The sequence below is a fragment of the Apium graveolens genome, unplaced genomic scaffold (genome assembly GCF_009905375.1).
Source record: "Apium graveolens cultivar Ventura unplaced genomic scaffold, ASM990537v1 ctg4860, whole genome shotgun sequence".
NCBI classification, from domain to species: Eukaryota; Viridiplantae; Streptophyta; class Magnoliopsida; order Apiales; family Apiaceae; genus Apium; species Apium graveolens.
This window is the reverse complement of record NW_027418718.1, coordinates 81,200-89,827: the sequence shown is the minus strand read 5'-3', so window position 1 is coordinate 89,827 and position 8,628 is coordinate 81,200.

Below are 8,628 nucleotides of genomic sequence, written 5' to 3'. Positions count from 1 at the left end.
TGTTATTTTATTTTCACAAATTTAAATTTATTATTGCATTTATTTTTATTTTTTTAAAATTATTAGGACAATTATTATGGTGGTTGTGTGTGTATACTTGTGTGTAGGAGAGTGTGTGTATAAAAATGTGTTTAACCCCTAAACCCTTTCCCTTTGGGATATTTGTAGGCCAAAGGTAGGGTTTAGGGATTGGTACCTTTAGATCAGGGTTGTTCGTTGTTGGAGGCGGAGGACGCCTGATTTGGGTATATTGCATATAGGTGTCTAGGTAAGGACCACCTTCGGGATGCCCCAACGGTATGCTGACACGCGTCATGCTTGTCTGGGATGTTAGTTGTTGATAGTTGTCACCGTTACGTGCCCCTCTTTGGTGGGTTGTGGGGTGTGCTTGTGCTTGGGGGACCCCCCCGGGTCTGTTCTAGCTGGATTGGATCATGGATGGGAGGTGACCCTGGTCCTGGGTTGGATCCTAGCTGGGAGATGATCTTGGTTCTGGGTTGGCCCTGAACCTGGGTCTCTCCACTTGACTGCTTTGGGTGAAGGGGTCTCGGTCCTTCAGCTGAGCCTGTCTCATCCTAGATTCGGGTTGGACTCTAGCCGGGTTGCTTATACCCTATCACCCGACTTGTGTGTGTGTGTGTCAGAATATGTAAAAATAATAATTTAACATATACGCAAGAATCAATACCAACTTCAAACAAACAAAAATTTGATCACTTAAATTGAAAAGAGTCGAAACAAACTTTAGCCCATGGTATCATTCATATGAGATTTACCTAATTATTTGTTACTTATTGTTTGGTCGCCCGCAAGTTACAGATTCAGATTTCGGATTTCGATATCAGACGTCAAAACTCAACCAATCGGATAAAGTATGTGTATGGAATATGGAGAATGAAACAGTACATAAAGATTAATAAAATAAAGGAAGAATAAGATGGGATGGTCAGAAAAAAACGGTTACAAAATTAAAAATGTATTAATTGAGATAATTAACGATGATTCATAAAACAAGATAAGAATTATATTAATTAAGAAATTTCTACTTGGAAAGACCCTCGCATGATTCTCTAGAGACATCAGAGTTGATTTTGGAATTAGCAGAAGTCCAAACCCTAGAAGGGGTAGAATCAGTAATATTAGGAACTATCACTTTTTTCTTATAGTTATCATCATTTAGGTCGTGTTGATGATTCAAATTGATCGGAAAACTCAGACAAAGATTTACCCCTTACTCCCGAGTTTTAAAAAGGAAAGAAAGCAATGGAGAGTAAATAAAGTAGTTTCACTTCCCTCCGTAATCGTGCTCCCGAGTTTTTAAAAGGAGCGAAAACAAGTGTTAATAAATGCAAATTTGACAATCTTTCGCTCCAAAACTTTCACTTCAAAAATGGGATGAAACTACTTTACTTCCTAATCACTTACTTCCTTCCCATTAAAAAACTCGGGAGTAAGCCCTTAGGAAATTCATACGCATGCCATGATCTCCTAGTAAAATAATATTATTTTTTTGGTCCGAGCGGAAAAAAAATCAAACTAAGCATAATTATTTTAATTTAGTTAACATAATGAGTTTCAAGCTAAAATAAAATAACATATATCATTGATTCAACTAAAAAATTATACCACTCAACCGACCCATAATAAAATTAAAATATAAAAATAATTTGTTGATTTGTATACTGACCTCGAGTTAAAATAAAATAATATATATATCATTTATCGGGGTTTGAATAAAAATAAAAGTAAATTAAATAGAAATAGTTATTATTTATTCGGGCTAATAAAATTAAAAATCAAACTAAATAGAAATAATTGGATTTGGTCTTAACTAAAATAAAATAGGGTAAAACATTGATGTGCGTTAAGACAAAATTTTATATAATTATGTGCTTATTTTATGTCTATGATATTGATATTATTTTATTAAAATAAAACTAGAAATAATTTGTTGATTAGCATAATAGTGTTCGGGAAAAAAAACAATTATATTATTATCGAAACTAAAAAATTATAAAAGTAATGAATGGTAAAGCAAAATTGAAATCAGTATACAATTCAACTAGGTAAATATAATAATATACATTATATTTCCGAACTAAAAAATTATGCAATTGATCTATCCTTATATAAAATTAAAATTAAACTAAATATAATTTTTTTTAGAAGTAAACTAAATATAATAAGTTGAATTTAGTTGATGAATCGGAACTTAATATAACATGGAGGATGTTATCCATATTTTTGTTAGTAATAGTTCCTTAATAAAATAAGGTCTTTTGGATCTTCAAATTATTTTTAATCTGATTATAAAAACAGAAGTTACTATTTTTTTAATTAATTACCATTATATTTACGGAATTGACAGCTTAAGCATATATTCGTGAGCCTATAAAAATTCGGGCGATCACTCTATAAAATAATCTCTCTTAATTTCTATCAATCTTTCCGGCTTCCTCAGTTTCACTATATTTAGTACTTGGGTTTTTCTAGTAAAGATTTAGTCAATCATTATTAATAAATTTTTCACCAATATTATTATCAATAAAAATATGCTTAAGCTTTACTAGTTCCTTAACCAAGTACTAAATATAGTGAAACTGAATTTTAATAAAATAAAAATATGCTTAACCAATAATAGTTCCTTAATAAAATACATGCACAAAAATTTCTATCAATAAAATTTGTTTAACTCACACGTGCTCATGGGGACAAACTGACAAACCGATAGTACTTTAGTTGTGCCCTTGATGTAGATGTGTAGGCTATAGGTAAAACCTGTAATTAAATATATTTAGTTGTGCCCTTGATATAGATGTGTAGGCTATAAGTAAAACCTGTAATTAAATATCTGTTTGTATGTATTTTCACGTAAATGTAAAGGACATCATGTATATTAGTGTGAGTCAACTAATTATAACATGTGTTTTTTGAGAATTATTTTGGTATATTTAACAATACTTAAATTGACTAATTCTAAAGGTTCCAAAAATATTTTTCCAAAATTTTCCCTAAAACATGAGGTTTGAGTTAGTGATTGGTTATTTCCGCATAAATGTAAAGGATATCATTAGGTGTATTTATATATGTCAACTAATTATAACTTGACATGTGTCGTTTGAGAGTTATTTTGGTATCTCTAATACTACTCTAACAAATTATATATAGTTAAAATTATATACTTGAAATTCATTGACCATTTCTAACATATTAAAGGGAGGTCGTGTTTCCGAAATATATTTATGAATGAAAAGGAAAGAAAGGTGATAATATAAATTTTTTTTCCACTTGTTCTCAGTAACAAAATGAATGATAACGACTACACAGTTAATTAGAGAGAAAACTAATTTACGATTTTATTTACATACGCAAGTCGTGAATTCACTTTGACATTAAACTAGGCTCTTTTTGTTTCATGAATCTCGTATTCATTTAACACAAAAGGGGCCGGGTTGTCAACTTCATCGGTCCTAAAATCGGAATAGTAAATTTGCTACTATTATAACTTCCCTTTATTTACCTGTCAAATAAATAAATATAAAACTTCCCTTTATTTTAGGTTATATGTATATAATACACTATTGTTTCATTTTTTTTTTGCCAAGACTATTGTTTTATAATAGTATTAGTTTTATCATTATAAAATATGAAAAGATATATTTTCGGAGCAAGTTTTTAATTTAACGAGCAAAAAAGTGAGAAAAGATAAAGTGCCAAACGGGAAATCTTTTAAAATAAGTAACTTATAACTTAAAATTAATAAGTTGCTTAAAAGTGATAAATAGATGAATACTTATAAGTTATGTAAGTGTTTGGTTAATTTTACTTATAAGTCAATTTTTTTCTAACTTAAATGAATTAAATAAATAATTTTAAATATGATTATCTTAATTCATGACTTTTAAATTAACTTAACATTTAAAAACATATATTTCAAATTTAAAATTAATAAAAAAGTGAAAAATTAAAATAAGTTGAGAATAAGTACGCGTTACTAACATTCAACTTATCAACTTAAAAGTTGTAAATTCAACTTATAAGTTGGGTCGAGCTTATAAGTCACAAGACAAACAGGCCCAAAATTACCACACATTAATTTTTTATTTTACTGTTGATTGTGCATTCACGGGCATTATGGGCTCCGTTAAGCAATCTATTTTGGCAATATCTCAACCAGAAATTACGATGAAATAAATTGGGGAACATTTTTTTTAAGACGTGCACATTGCACTAAAAGTGAACTAACAAGTCATTAAAATACTTGAGTTCATAAAACAAGATATGATGCAAACTAACAGCTATTAGACAAACTCAAAAACCAACCCAGAAGACATAACGTTCATGATAAAGCACCAAAGCTTTGATGTAATGACAAAGTCAAACTAACGCTTCATCCGTGCTCCTGAACACTGCCAAGTGACTTGCCTTTACTGAAAATTATGAGCAGAAATTAGGTATGCCATATGCACCACAACAGCAACAAGGCATAAACTGATAAGCTATAAGATATTTCGGAGTAACATATGAGCCACAACAGCAAGAGGCTATGATACTAGAACATATTTCATGAAGAGACTTGTTTGCATGAATTGAAACTATAAACAAACGTATATGCACATAAACAATTTTACCATCACACGACCTCAAGTAGATATGAAATACACTCCCTGCAAATTAGTTGCTTACTTGCATACACTTCTGAGAATTAAAGAAGAGTTGAGGCTGAAAGGCTATACATTTTTTGATTTCGCGCAGAACTTTTTGCTTGTAATTTTTCCCAAGAAAATATAATTGCATGAAAATGACATGCATTTCTAAATTAATCTAAAGGACAAAACAATGATATACAGTGCTTTAATAGATATCTATATCATTCTCCATCATCCTTTTAAAATCAACAACTCAGATGACTACTTAGCGTTGGATGATGAAACAGCACTAATTTATACACTGACAATGTTTTCTAATCCGCCAAACTTCATACTGATAGCGACTACGGGACTAGTGAACACAATAGAAATATATAACACGCCAATAAAAGAGCCAAGCGCCCTTATAAGAACCAACCTATAAGTCACAAGTAAACACGTCTATCACCAGAGTGAATTGGAAGATATCCTTGCTAGAAATCTGTGATACTTATATAAAAAAGTCAATCGAAAATGATCTATGAAGCCTATCAAATTATGTTTAAGAAGGAAATTAGTAAACGGAATTTACAAGATGGGGGTGGGAGATGAACAAATAAATCAGCACCCACTTTTTTTTAACATATTATCATTTTCCCAAAATATAGTCAAATCATAAGACCAAAAAAAATTAACTTTTTAAAGGGCACTACCAATTCATAAAAAATGTAAAATTTAACAATTAAAAATTTATTCGGAGACTTTACTCTTTTTAATCTTGTAGAGGCATGTAAGCACTAAAATATCCATTAACATAAACAATGAAAAAGTGAAACCTAGTTATAACACAATGCATGAATAAGTCAGAAGCGAAAGCTGATAGTTTGCAATAAATGTGTCAATGAATTTATGCAAGTATTTAATGTAGCTCTCTAAATACTAACAACTCTTGACACTTAAGAAATAATTGGCAATGTTTTATACAAAATAAGAGAAAACCAATCATTTCAAGGAAATTAACAGTTTAAAAGGAGTGTGTTCAGTTGTGAGTGAAATAAAATTAAATGGGCTTAAATACCTCATGATCATGATTTCCTCATGGGATATATAGCTTTCTTAAAGTACATAAAAAAGTTGCAGAGGCCAAACAAATTAATATCAGAAAGGCAATGTAAGTTCACCTCAACAAGAGAATGGATTTCAGTCCTTTTGGAAATAGCTCCGAGTGCACACCAAAGCGTTAAGTAGATCTGCTTCCATGAAAGCTAAACTACTATCTGCCGCTCGGGCATCTCTGTAATAATAAGCTTGATATGAACTGACTAATGAAAATGGTATTGCTAAAAAGTCGCGGGCCATCTTGGAGAGTACAGGATATTTGGGGCTTTCAATTCTCCACCAACTCATTAAGTCAAAATCTTTGATCCATGGCAAGACAGGCTCATCAAAATACAACTCCAAATCTGACTTTGGGGGTCGATTGCTTGGTTGAAGAAACTCATTATACTCATCCAAACAGTTAAACCCAAAGTTACAATTTTGGAGTCTCTCAAGTGTATGCATAGGAAGTTCTAAGTCTGAAGAAAATTCTTCTGCGTTTGAGTCTGAATTAGAGGGTTTTAAGTCAGAGGGCTTTGAATCAAAAGATTTGGAAGTCTGCGATTCAAGACTATGCATCCTGTAATCATCATATATCTCCCAAATTGCCTCCAGAACAGAAGTGACTAGCGTGTTTTTCGAGTTACCCTCATACTTCAAAGAAGAAAATTCTACATACTTCATCTTACAGCGAGGATCCAGCACAGTAGCAATAGCCAACACCATGAACATGTCACTCCAGTACTCATCAAACTGCTTTAGCCTTTCCGTAATTATACCTGAACTGTCAGGACTAATAGACTCTTTCCTCAAGCTTGCCTGAAGCTCACAAAGATTATGAAGATATATGCTGGCAGTAGGATTTTTTGTGAAGAACAGTACCTCTGCTGCATTATATATGTAATCCACCAGCCTACAGACGTATTTAAGTTTCGTCCATTCTTCCTCAGTAGGTGGGTCGAGGTTGAAATTCGATGGCTCGATAGATAAAATAATATTCTAACTGACAAGGCAAATGGGACGGTCTCTTATGCAAATGGGACAGTTCCTTTACAAATGAGACAGGGTATGAGACAGTCTCAATTACACTGCAGAAAATAAATGACAGAAATAAAATGCAGAATGCTGAAAACTGAAAAGTAAAAAACACCAGAAGTTTTCACTTGGTTCGGCCCCTACACCTAGTCTATGGCTGGCCTACATCCAAGTCCCCATGCCAACTAGCATAGAGAATGTATTATATCAACTTTAATAAAAGAACTTACAATCTTTTCCTTGATTACAAATATAGCACCTGAAAGAAACCCTTTCCCAAGCTACCTTGCTACCTAGCCCACTGCTATTCCTTAGCCTTCTAGCTACTTTGCTATACTTTGAAATCAAGCTTGCCACAACCCGGCACAAAGTTGATATGAATACACAAGTACAAGAATAAACAAATTGATTACAACTCAAACTAGGTTTCTTGTTTTTCTGGATATGAATATCTCGGGTATGAAACAAGAAAATGATTTCAGATGATGAAAGATTCTCGTGAAAGTGTTAGCTACAAATCTGAAATGAAGAGTTGTATTTATAAGCAAAGTTCTAACAGATTTATTTTCAAACACAAGATAAGGTTGGAAGATAAGTTTGTTTGAAAATATTTGAATAAAACTTTGAAACTAATCTGTTAGTACGTTTAAAAGAGATAAATCAAGTAAAGAGATAAGGCTTGAGAGATTTAAACTTGATTTATAAGATAAGGTGGTGAGTTTGTTTGAGATAAGGTTTATCCAGATAAACAAGATATACACAAACCCTAACAACCTAATACTAAACCTGCGGGATAGACTTCCAGGAAGATTGAACCAACTGCATTCTGATAAACATTGCTAAGATCTCGGATGATTCCAATCTGAAGTCTTCATTCTGTTGCTAAGAACTCTTATCATCATAAATACTTGAATTAACATTCTCCCCCTTTTATGATGATGACAAAGAAAGCATAAATGCTCCCCCTATCAAAAACACTAAAGGCCTGTAAAACAAAGTTAGAACCAACATAATATATTGCAGTTTATAATACATGCAATCAATATGAGAATGAGACAACTAAAGAATGAATGAGACACAAGATCAATATGCATAAAAAAACAGTCTCAAATATTAAACACTTAAAACAGAAGACAACCCATCCATAAACCAGGATGTTCAGTTGTAATTGTTATCTAATCACATAAACGAATCCAGAATATCAGTTAAACACATAAAATCATCCATCAAAAAATTAAGTTCAAACACCAACACATAATCAAAGAAACATAGTTTGAAAAACCAAAATGAAACAAACGTCTTAAAAACATCATAATTTCTCCCCCTTCATCATAAAAGGGTCCTCTAATCAGAATCGTCATCAACGTTAACTGGAGCTTTGCGTTTGCCTGAACCAGAAGCCTTGTTCTGGGATGAAGGAAACACTGGAGCTGAGCCGTACTCTGAAAATAGCTTGTCAAAAGCTTCCTGAGCTGGTGCCTTTCCGTCCCTTTCACGAAGCCAGTCAAAAATCTTTGCCTTGTATTCTTCTCTGGTCATACCAAAAACTGAAGGTGGAGGAATGGCAGGGAGTGGCAGAGGAGCAGTGATTTCTTCTAAAGTACAATCTCCAATCCAGTCTCGTTTCTTGTGCCAATACATCTTGCTCTTGTCTTGCATGGCTGACAACTGCTGAGATAAAAACTTAGTCTCTGACCCAAGCTTAAAAAACAACTTAACAAATTCCTTTTCCCATGCCTTAGCAGAGGAAACCATCCCTTCCTGTAGAGTCCCAAACTCAAAATCTATAGTCTTAGACAATTTGACATCAGAAGTATGCAATACAGAGAGTTTGGCATTGATATCATCCAAAGATGAACAGACATAC